This window comes from Triticum aestivum, chromosome 5D (genome assembly GCF_018294505.1).
Source record: "Triticum aestivum cultivar Chinese Spring chromosome 5D, IWGSC CS RefSeq v2.1, whole genome shotgun sequence".
In the NCBI taxonomy this organism is placed as follows: Eukaryota; Viridiplantae; Streptophyta; class Magnoliopsida; order Poales; family Poaceae; genus Triticum; species Triticum aestivum.
Window position 1 is genome coordinate 136,850,587 of NC_057808.1, and position 12,748 is coordinate 136,863,334.

Below are 12,748 nucleotides of genomic sequence, written 5' to 3' on the forward strand. Positions count from 1 at the left end.
CATTGCAGAATTTCTCTTGTCGACGAACTTAGTTCGGATAATTCCACTGATTCTACAAGCTGAATGAAACATCTATCGTTACTTCACAACTCTCGGGGTTTCGTAGCCTCCTAAGGAACATCTGCTCATCAAATCACATCTTCTTCCAAAATTTCTTCTTGCAGGGAGTACTTGATCTTTATTAATTCCTAGGCCTGTGGGTTGTGGGCCCACTTCAATACTTGCATAGCTTTAACTCATCCTATTGGGTTATATGGTTCCATATTCCAACATTACACCTCCTTAAATTCCAATATTGCTTCATTCCTTCATATTCTTGGGGTAACCAACATATCGAAACAAAACTCATACCTATTTTGTCCAAACTTCACTCCCTGAAATATCATTATCCTTTCCATGGGTCAAGTGTTCTTCACAGGGTACTACCACCCTTAAATGAAATTCACAAATCCATCCATAGACCATATTTCTCATATCCTCGAAACTGGTCCAAAATCTTTGTTCATAGAGTAAAAACTCACATAATACAACATATGAAATCATAACACATTAACTTTATTGATTTTATGAATTCATTACAATCTCTGAGCACCCATTACATAACTCAACTCATCGAACTTATGAAAATAGGATTGCTTTCTACTACTCTTATTATCCATATCAAAATCTCAACTACTCAGCTCCAGCTTTCTTCTGATTTGAACATTCCCTAGCAAAATGTCCTGCTTCCTTGCAGCGAAAACAAATGACTTCCGACATGTCTCGGGGCTTCTTTGTGATTATGTAGGCTCCTTGGATTCTTGGCTTCTTTTCTGGACATTGACTAGCGTAATGACCTAAATCCTTGCACCTATAACAAGTGATATGACTCAGGTCCTTCTTTGCAGAAGTTGGGTTGTTCTGGGGTTGCCTTCGTTTTCTCTTCCTGGATTTCTCTGTAATGATCAGAGCTTCTATTTCCTGAGGGTCAAACTTCACTTCTGCTGTCGGGATGTGTCCCAGATACTCTTGGCTTTGCTTCGTGCAATACAGTGAAAAATGTCCTTCTTTCCCACATGAATAGCAGGCATTGGAGTAAAATCTGTTTAGACCTTCTCCACTAGGGTCGTCAACATCTTCCTTCATCACAGGTTCTTTCAAACTTTCCCTGAGGGCTTCTTTCATTGCTTTCTTCTGCTGCTTGGTAATTCCTTGTACCTTGGGGTAAATATGACACTGACCAGGGTAGTGTGTAGTTCCTTCACACAGGAAACAAGTAACTTGCCCAGTCGGGCACTCTTCGGTTGGGTGATTCTCCTCACAATGAGGGCATCCATCCTTGTGTTCCTCCTGGGTGTGTCCTATTTCTCCGCAAATCTTGCAAGCACAAGGTTTCTTCTTCGGGTTATCATCGTTCTTCCGAATGAGACGGGATCTTAACAGAGTCTTCTTGAATTCCTCCCAAGTTCTTGCTCCGTTACATCCCTGTATGGCATGATGCATTTTCCACCAGGTTGCAGCACCTTCTATAAAGTACCGAAGAGCATATTGAACCTCATACTTCCTTGCAATCAAATTTTTCCTGAAGTGATCCTCCATGTTTTGAATCCATAGCTCTGCCTCCAACTGAATCATCGGTCCAGAGAATACCAGTCCATCTTCCTTCCTCATCTATTGGGTCCAAGGGTTTTGGGGTGAGATAAGAGAGATAGAGATAGATACACACAATACAAACAATAATTTTGAAAATGGATTTTATTTGTGGCTGTCGAGAAACATCACACAACTGGCAGCTCACAAATCGTTGCATCTAACGTAAGTATATAACAGGGATTTGGTCTTCTAAAGGTCAAATAATTCTTCAGATTCTCCAAATTCTTCAAGTCTTCGCAGTCTTCAACTGTTATAGCTTCTTTCTTCGAAATGTATCGTGAAATCTTGTTTACTCTGAAGAGGTCATCGGTTGTCCGATATCTTATCCTTCTTGGAGCGACTTCAGTTGATCCTCCGTGTGGTCAAAAGGGAAAGGGTATATTCTAACTATTTGAGGTAGGAGAGATATTTGATAAAATCATGAAAATATTAGAAGTAAGGGTATTTTTGAAAATAAAGTTTTAGAGATTTCCTATCCTAGGGGCTTTTCGATTTCTAGGGTCACGTCCTACAGTCAACATGTGCTCTGATACCATATCTGTAGCGACCCGACCTCAGACGGTCAAGTCTGTGTGTATCTGTGCCATCCCTGGATCAGTATGCTGGCACACACAGTACATCAATGTATATATCAAAGTGCAATCACATGTATAAATAACGTAAAACTGATATATACCTCATAATACTCAGCGGAAACAATTAAAGAGGGGTGGAGTCCCATCAACGCCATCGGCAAGTTGAGTGTAGACCGTAACCCTGTATCATAACTCTTACTCGTCGAAGAAAAACCCTGCAACATGATACGTTGCAGCCGTGTAGGTCAGTACATTGAATGTACCGGCAAGATCACTGTAAGAAAACAGATGATAAACTATACTATATGCAATATGGCTTTGTGGCTCTGTATCTGAGTTTTGTTTGCGTAAAAGCTGATTTTATTTTCCCTACATCAAAGAAATTCTGGAGTCTATACTACGGAGTTTCCTATCATGACATGGTTCTGCCAACCGATGTCTCATGGCCCAAATCATCATAAGTTGCCCACAATTATGTTATCAGTCCGGTGTTGAGAGTTCCGAGATAGATCCAAGTCCAGAGGCTCAAGTTGTCCGTAACCGGGGACACGGCTAATCGATTAGGTTTTAACCCTCTGCAGAGGTTTGTACACTTTACCCGCAAGATTCGATCCCTCTTTTTACGTTCTCGCACTTCAGGGTGTTTGAGAACAAGATGACCGAAACATGGTCTTCCAAAGAGTTCCTCTGACCACTGTCCGGTGCTCATCCAATCCTACCGTAGTTCTACATCTGCTAGCACCGTCCCAGCCAGAGTCACAACTAAGGTCAACCAAGCCAGAGCCCATAGTGACTTGCGGTTGCACAGGTAAGCTTCCGGGCATGAAGTATTCTTCCGTCTCTTTGAGTCTGGGTGAAGCTTTCCGCAAGATGTCATGGCGCTTCTCCATGCATCCCGGCCATCCACTGGTTTCTCCAGGGTGCCCGTCAACCGTCCTTCACCCAGTTGTGTGTATTGAATTCTTGTCTCGAGTCTTGAATTCTTAGGCCTTGAAGATGCAGTCCTCGCATATGCCATCATGGAGTTGTCGTCATTGACGTAGAGTCCTCCTTCTTCACACCACTCTCGAGCACTCATACCAAACCCCGTCTACTATAGCGTAGCATTAAAATAAATAACGTCCCGGGCTTGGTAACAGGGTGATGGGTTCCTACCTCATGCATACTACTCAACTACAAGAATTCAATATCACTACTGGAGGGTTGTTGCAAAGATGCCACTAAATGCAGTAAAAACATAGGTATGAAAGCATGGTCAAAGTGAACTTGCCTGGTATTACTTGATGAAGATAACAAAGCTCTCAGAATAATGACTTGGTAGAACTATTCGTAACTCCGTTGAAAATCTATATAGTAAAACATAGTACTCACATAAGCAAACATACTAGCAAGCAATTTCTAACACTCACAAAAAAATCAACAAATAAAATGCAAATCACAAAGAACACAAAATAAAAAAAACCAATGAAAACTACTAAAGAAAATTCTAAGATATAACCCAAGATAGCTTTGTCCTAAGTAAAATTTAACAACAAAGAAAATACTAACATAATAAATAAACAGAAAAGAAAATATAAAACAACTAATTTTAACAGAAAGTATTTTTCATAAACTTTTAATAGCAAAAAGAAACAAATAAAAAGCTTTTATGAAACACTAACTATGACCTAAACAAGTTTTCATACAAAACTAAGTAAAAGAAATTTTTAAAATAAAAACAAAATTTTCTTTTCTTGACTAACAGAAACAAAACTAAAATTTTCAAGAGTGACAAAAAGAAATAATTTAAAACTAATAAAAACAATAAAGAAAAGACTAAAACAAAACTATAACTAAAACAGTACTGTTTTGCTAAAAACCTAATTTAAAATAAACTAAAAATAAATCACTATATGACTCTGGATAGACAAAACAATAACAAAACCGTAGCAAAAAGAATCAATCAAAAATATTTTATAAAACTCAAGATACGGCCAAATTAGTGATTTGAACAAATTTCATCAAACTCAAGTTTAAGCTACTCAAATTTGAAACCTAAGTACAAAAACAGAAACTTAAACAAATTTGTGACACAGCGCAAAAAGAATCACTCAATTTGGATATAAAACATAAAAGTTATAAGCAATCTAAAATTGAAACTATTTCTGTTTCTAAAACAGAAACGAAAATAAACTGAAAAAAAAACTAACGGGCAGGAGCTACGCGTCGGCTGCAATTGGGCCTAAGCAGTGGGCGCTCTGAACTAAACAACGCTCGGTCGTTCTTTAACAGACTAACGCGCGTGCACAGAAAAGAAAAACCGGCTAAACCGATTAGATCTAAACCGCAAATAAACCGAAGCTAAACCGATCTAGTAAAAATAACCTAACCGTCCAGATTAGATCTAATCTAGGGCGTTTATTTTAGATCGGACGGTGGAGGGGGAGTGGAGTGCTCACCGCGGTGGAGGTGAACTCCGGCGAGGTCGCCGGCAGCGGTGGCGGCTCCTCCCATGGGTCTCCGGCTTCAGGGAGGGCTCCGTTCGACGTGGGCGACGGTGACGAGCATGAAGGTGGCCTCAGCGTGGCTCGGGGACGGCGGTCTCGAGCGGGGCGAGCTCGACAGCGGCGGTGATGTCCGGTGGTGAAGGGGGCGACGGCTCCAGGGATCCTTGGCGACGGCGGAGCCGCTCAGGGAATGCGCAGGAACGAGGGGAGTCTGGGCGTTTACTCGGGGGCGTCGGGGAGGTGTGTGGTGCTCGGGTGGGTGGCAATGGCGGCGGTGGCCGAGGTGAGCTCCGGCGAGCAATGGTGGCGGTGGCAGGAGGTTTGGGGAATCGGGAAAGGGCGGAACGGGTTGAGGGGAGGGGTATAAATAGGGGGAAGGTCGACTTTGAGGAGGGGGCAGATCGCGATCCCGAGAAGTTCGGGATTCCGGCGGCGGTGATGCCCTGCGTGGCTTGCGGGAGGAGGAAGAAACAGCGGGCGGGGCGATCGGGCGGTGGGGTCCATGCGTCAGCGGCAGCGGGAGGCGAGCGAGGGGTCGGGCGACCGAGGGAGAGGGGCTTCGGGCGACGGCGCTGGCTGGGCCGCGGCTCGAGTGGCTGGCTGGCTGGGTCGGCTGGCTCCTGGGCCGCCTGGCCTGGCTAGCGCTAGGTTTTCCCTTTTTTTTGGAATAAGACAGGGAGAAAATAAGATATAGAGAAAAAAATTATATAGGACATATAATATATCAAAACTTTCATAAAAACATTTCCTAAAACATGAACTATTTTCCAGGTTCAAATAAAATACAAAAAAAGGCAAACAGTGCTACTATTGCAATAAAACTCAACAAAAATCATTTTTAAAATACCAAAATTATTTCAAAATTATTTTCTCCTAATTTTCCATTAAAGGGAATCATTTTACCCTTATTTCCATTTATTTATTTTTAGGAGAAAAATAATTTTGAATAAAATCCAAATAATTCCAAATTTGAAAGGGAGTTTCAAAATACTTCCAATGACTTTCAATTTGGTTCTTTGTAACTTCCAACTCGTATTTCATATAATTGAAGAAGTCATTTTATCTTCTCTCGTGAAAATCATTGAGTTGCATAAAGTTTCCGAATGTGAAATATTTCCAAATGGAATTCAAATCCTTTCAACCCTTTTCATTTATTTAAATGGAAGAAGTCATATCATCTTCACTCTAGGGTTTTGTGATGAAATAATTTGAATTCATGGAGATCATAAATTCAAGGGTGAAAGTTTGGGAAAGTCATTTCATTCCCTCTCATTCAACTTTCAAAATTTTCAAATTTCACTCAGTTTCACACAATCAAACAAACAATCAATCAAAACTATTTATTTAATATAACATTCCAAAATTTAGAATTTTGGGATGTTACAGTTCACTTCCCGGACTCCGCCGAGAAGAGACCATCACGGCCACACACGCACTTGGTGTATTTTAAATGGGTCAAGTGACAAGTTATCTACAACCGGACATTAACAAATTCCCATCTGCCTCATAACCGCGGGCACGGCTTTCGAAAGATAATACCCTGCAGTGGTGTCCCAACTTAGCCCATCATAAGCTCTCACGGTCAACGAAGGATAAACCTTCTCCCGGAAAGACCCGATCAGTCTCGGAATTTTGGTTTACAAGACATCTCGACAATGGTAAAACAAGACCAGCAAAGCCTCCCGAATGTGCCGACAAATCCCGATAGGAGCTGCACATATCTCGTTCTCAGGGCACACCGGATTGTCCAAGCTTCCGATAGGCCAGACCAGAGTTGCCCCTGGTGGCCACCGGCGACTGACAGTTTGGACCAATACTCAGAGGAGCACTGGCCCGGGGGTTTAAAATAAAGATGACCCTCGGGCTCTAGAAAACCCAGGGGAAAAAGGTATAGGTCACAAATGGTAAAACCAAGGTTGGGCCTTGCTGGAGGGGTTTTATTCAAGGCGAACTGTCAAGGGGGTCCCATAAATCACGCGACCGCGTAAGGAACGCAAACTCAAGGAACATAATCCCGGTATAACAGTAACTAGGGCGGCAAGGGTGGAACAAAACACCAGGCATAAGGCCGAGCCTTCCACCCTTAACCAAAATATATAGATGCATTAATTAGATAAGAGATATTGTGATATCCCAACATGTCCATGTTCCGGCATGGAACAAACTTCAACTTCACCTGCAACTAGCAACGCTATAAGAGGGGCTGAGCAAAAGCGGTAACATAGCCAAACAACGGTTTGCTAGGAAAGGATGGTTAGGGGCTGACATGGCTGAAATAGGAGACATGATATAGCAAGTGATAGGTAGTGAGCATGGCAATAGAGCGAACAACTAGCATAGCAAAGATAGAAGTGATTTCGAGGGGTGGTCATCTTGCCTGCAAGATTCTCAGAGTTGTCGAAAGCTTGATCCTCGTACGCGTACTCGACAGGTACCTCGTTCACGAACTCGTCTCCCGGCTCTACCCAAGACAAGAACACAAACAAACGGAACCACAATCAACAACGAGAAATGCACAAGCAACATGATGCAAGACATGTATGATATGCAAGATATGATATGCGATGCATATGCGTGCTCCGGAAGGAAAATGATGAACATGGCAGTAACTTGGCAAACCAAACATGCCACTGGAAAGATGAGATGATTTCGGTCGAAATCGATATAAAGATCACCGGAATCGGATGCACGGTTTGCAAATGGCAAGCAAAACAAGTATGACACCAATCTGCGATAAACAGCAAGATAGCACTTAAAATGCAACAACTAACAATGCTACAGCACCCCAACATAGCAACAAAGAAAATGGCAGTAATCTACGGGAGATGCTTGACAAAAGATGAACACTGAGCTATGGCTAGTTCACAACATATTAAGCCCAAACAAGCATGGCAAAAGTGCAAAAGATTACATGTTCACAGACTTGGTGAAAAACTGGACATGGCAGAACTCAGCATCAGGTAGCAATGTTCAGAGCACGAAATCAACATGCTACAGGAACTTAACATAGCAAAACAAGGTATGGTAGTGTTCTACTAAATGCACATGACAAAAGTCTTTTACTGACCATAAGCCAAAAAGGACCAGAAGATATGATGGAAAGCATGTAAACTTAGCAAGTTTCGTTATCAGGTTTCAGACTTGGCAGAAAACAGAGCATGGCAGAAATATTAATATGTAGGCCTCTTTGTGATCTTTATGCACTCACTACAGAGCAATGCATGACAAACCAAACACACCTACCGCAAGATGGCATGTTTATGAAGCTATCCATGGCAAGAACAATTGTATAGCATGTATGGATCAACTACAATAAGCTTGGCAAAAATGCATGTCATGTTAAGAATCTGTCAGAAATATTTTATAGCAAAAGTAGAGCACGATTGAGTCATGCTATGTTGCTCTAAAATTGCAAACAATTGCAGGAATGGATCACTTACAACTAGAGCTACAAAACATCCTTACTGAAGATCTCCAAAATATGCATGGATCTCTCTCTAGCATCAAGTTTACATGGCAACAAAATTACAGCAGACAAGGACTTAGAGAAATCACTAAGTCCCTGAAATCAGAAATATTACGGGGCCTAATTTGCATGCTTGTGCTAGTCACCACAAAGACCACAAAAATACATGGACTAAACCACTGGAAAGATGGAATGGCATACTTCAAAACACATGTAGAGCTCATGCTCAAAAGATGCACAGAATAAATGATACGAAAATGACAAATCTCCAAGTTCTGATAAGAACCAGAGATTAACAGCAACTAGCCCTCTTCCAACGAAGCTTTGGGCATCAAGATGACCTCTAATGAACATAGTGCAATTGAACAAAATGTAGAGCATTACGAGACGAACAATTTGACATATTATACGCGCGAATCGGAGCTACATACAAGAAGTTACGGCATCGGGAACATAGAAACTTGCTGATGGAATTCTTGGACTTAGGAAAAAACGAGCGAGGGAAGTCAACGGGGAGGCTACCGTACTGGATCGGGTCGAGGTCGGGCGAGCTCGAGGCGCTCGGGCCGGCCGGAGGCAAGGCAGGGGCCGGCGGCGGCCTGGCCGGAGGAGGGCCCGGCGGCGGAGGAGGGCGCCGGAGGAGGCGGGGGCCGGCGCGGCGGCGGTCGGAGGCGGGGCCCGCGGCGCGGCGGCGGCCGGCGGACGTCGGGCGGCGGCGGAGGAGCTCGGCCGGCGGCGGCGGCGGGCGCGCGCGGGCGCGGAGGAGGCGGCGGCGGGCTCGGGCGGGCCCGCGGCGGGCTCGCGGGCCAGCGCGGAGGGAGAGGCCGGCGGGACACGTGGCGCTCGCGGGTTGGCCGGGCGGCGCGGCGGACGTGTCCGGCGCGGGCGGACGCGTCCGGCGCGGCGTGGAGGGAGAGGGTTAGGGTTTCGTCTGAGATTTCGTTTTTCGGGATGCCCACTCATTTATAGGTAGAGGGAGCTAGGAGACTCCAAATGAGGTGCGGTTTTCGCCCACACGATCGTGATCGAACGACCTAGAGCATGGAAGAGAGTATGGTGGGCTTTGGGCTGGTTTTGGAGAGGGTTTTTGCTGGACACTCAAATGGACATTGCGGATGCCCGGTTGACCGTTGGAGTACCAAACGACCTCCGAATGGAACGAAACTTGACCGGTAGTCTCCGGGTGGTATAATAAGACCACTTGACAAGCCTCGGTCCATTCCGAGAAAGTTTGACACACGCACACGAAAGAAAACTAGAAGGGTGCACCGGAGGAGATACGAGCGCCGGATTGGAAAACGGACAACGGGGAAAATGCTCGGATGCATGAGACGAACACGTATGCGAATGCAATGCACATGATGACATGATATGAAAATGCATGACATGACAAAATACAAAACGAAAGACAAAACCCGACAACGGAGGGAAAAACATAACACATAGCCGAAAATGGCAAGAGTCGGAGTTACAAATATGGCGAGATACATGCGGGGTGTTACAAAACCGCTGGCTATGGTATCGACATGAGACTCGCCAAGGAGGTAGAGGGATTCAGGTGGCAATAGGTGTATGTGGACGTGGCCCAATTCAGCCCCCTGCTGCAGCTACTGTTGTCTCCGATGGCAAGGAGCTCTAGATGGGGACATAAGAGCCTCGCCGATACAAGACTGGCGCGGGTGTGAGGAGGTTGGCTGAGCTGAGGGCCGCGAAAGTGAAGGTGGTCACGGTTGTGAGGGAGTTCCTCCACCGACACATCGCTCCCCTCCAGCAACACTCCCGCCCCATGTGGGCCTTCACCGTCCTGGAGGACCCAATGTGGCTAAGCATGGACAGCCTGTTGCCCGAGGTATTGAACGGGGTGTTCCACACCCTGACGGTCGAGGAAGTAGATGAGCCACCTGAGGAGGGGCTGCCATCGTATCGCTACCAGAACAAGGTGGCACTGGCCGGGGCGATGTCGTGCTTCGACCAGTGGGGACTGATGAAGCTACGTACCTAGGGTAGGGTCATAAGCCTGTCCTAGACACCCTCCCCGAGGACATCACCCTAAATACATAAGCATTCAAGGGATACCATCATCCACTTGACCAGAAGCATTCCACTCGGAAGAGTCAAGAGATGATACTCACTCGACCATAACCAGAATCACTCGACGGACAGAAGATCTAAAGCCACTCTGCGCAACAACGGTCGGACGTTTACTCTGTAGGCTTAATGGTCATTTATGTCACTTTATTACTGGCGTTACCAGAAACGCCCCACCTTTATGTACCTTAAACCCTGTGTAACTGAGGGCGGGAGGGGTTTGGCGAACTCTATATAAGCCACCCCCTCCTCAGGGACAAGGGTTTGCACCCCCTGTAACTCAACACACATATAATCTAGTCAACCGCCTCCGGGGACCGAGACGTAGGGCTGTTACTTCCACCGTGAAGGGCCTGAACTCGTAAAACCTTGTGTGTAGAACTTCACCATAGCTGGGATCTTGCCTCCTCATACCTACCCCCCATTCTACTACCAGTCTTAGTACCACGACAGTTGGCGCCCACCATGGGGCGGGTGTCTTAGCGACTTTTTGGTGAAGTTGCAATTTTCCGATTCCCATCATCATGGTTTCCGGTGGTGGATTGGCTGAGGGCCGTGAGATCCGTCTCGGTGCGCTCGTCTTTGTTGCCGGCGACTCCGCCTGGCTTCAGGAAGCTCCCCTCGACGTCGAGGCGCTCCCCGTCCGTGGGGCGACGCACTTTCACGCGTGCGTCCGTGGCGTCCTTCTCCAGCAGCCGTCGACCCAATACCGGTCGGCTCCTGTGGTGTCCTCGCTCCCCGCTGTTTGCCGAGGCAAGCGATCCGGTTGGTCGCGGCTTCAGTGGTGGGTGGGACACGCGGTGGCCCGTCAGTCGGCCACCCCACAAGTCGCGGCAGTCGAGCCCGACGAAACTCTCTACGGCCTGTTCGACTGGCTCCGTCGAGACCGCATCCGAGTGCGATAGCAGCGATCCTGCGGCTGAAGTCTTGATGGTCAACGGACCAAGTAGTCCTCCTGGCTTCCCCCGCGACGACGGCGGTGATGGTGGCGGCGATCCATCAAGCATCCATGAGGAGTACCGCCCCGAACCCATTTCTTCGCAGCAGAGGGAAGAACTTCGCCGCTGCAACATGGATGCACTCCACACGCCCATCGTTGGAGAAACCCCCGAGGCCCGGGCCTTGGAGGAGGCGCGCATAGCCAACTTGGCTGAGCGCACTCGATTGGAGAACCTTCGGCATGCACTCGATGAGCGTGCTCGGCGGAGGATTCCAGAATCCAGTCGACGACAGCTTTTTCCGCCTCAACCTCAGGTATACCGTACTCCGATTCAAAATCTCACTGCTGCGGCCCGTATAGCAGAGTCAATTCAGCCTTCCCAGTCAGAAGCTGGTCGAGGTTTGATGCATATCCGAGCCTTACTTCGGGCAGCCGGTGAACAGAACACAGCAGTGTCTCAGTCACGAAATAGGATTCATAGCAGGTCTGTGATGGCAGATACAGTTCAGTCGGCCCACAACCAAGATCGCCCCCGCGGCATGAGGGACGCGGGCACCGGCAAGATCAGTACAGAAACCACGAGCAGTAGGATCACCGACTGGGCCGTAATGACCGTCGTCGAGTGCCCACACCTCCTCCGAGGAGTGGATCATATGTGCCTCGGCAGCATGATGACAGACGTTCTCATAGTGGCGAGCGAAGAATACCAGTCGCCCCAAGGTGGTCGCCTACACCCAGTGGGTGGCTTAGCTGTGAATCCGTTTCACCTAAGTCCAAAAATCCTATCGAGTGGTGAGCAAGCCTCTCACTCGGGGGCTTAGCTGTGAATCCGTTTCGCCTAAGTTTGGAACAATCCTACCAAGTGGTGAGCAAACTTCTCACTCGGGGGCTTAGCTGCAGTCCAGTAGTCGCCTAAGTTTGAAAAGTCCTACCGAGTGGTGAGCAAGCCTCTCACTCGGGGGCTTAGCTGCAGTCCGGTACGCGCCTAAGTTTGAAAAATCCTACCGAGTGGTGAGCAAGCCTCTCACTCGGAGGCTTAGCTGCAGTCCAATACCCGCCTAAGTTTGAAAAATCCTACCGAGTGGTGAGCAAGCCTCTCACTCGGAGGCTTAGCTGCAGTCCAATACCCGCCTAAGTTTGAAAAATCCTACCGAGTGGTGAGCAAGCCTCTCACTCGGGGGCTTAGCTGCAGTCCAGTACTCGTCTAAGTTTGAAAATTTCTACCGAGTGGTGAGCAGCCCTCTCACTCGGAGGCTTAGCTGCAGTCCAGTACTCGCCTAAGTTTGAAAAATCCTACCGAGTGGTGAGCAAGCCTCTCACTCGGGGGCTTAGCTGCAGTCCAGTACTCGCCTAAGTTTGAAAAATCCTACCAAGTGGTGAGCAAGCCTCTCACTCGGGGGCTTAGCTGCAGTCAAGTACTCACCTAAGTTTGAAAAATCTGCAGTCCAGTACTCGCCTAAGTTTGAAAAATCCCACCGAGTGAAGAGCAACCCTCTCACTCGGGGGCTTAGCTGCAGTCCAATACTCGCCTAAGTATGTAAAATCCTACCGAGTGGAGAGG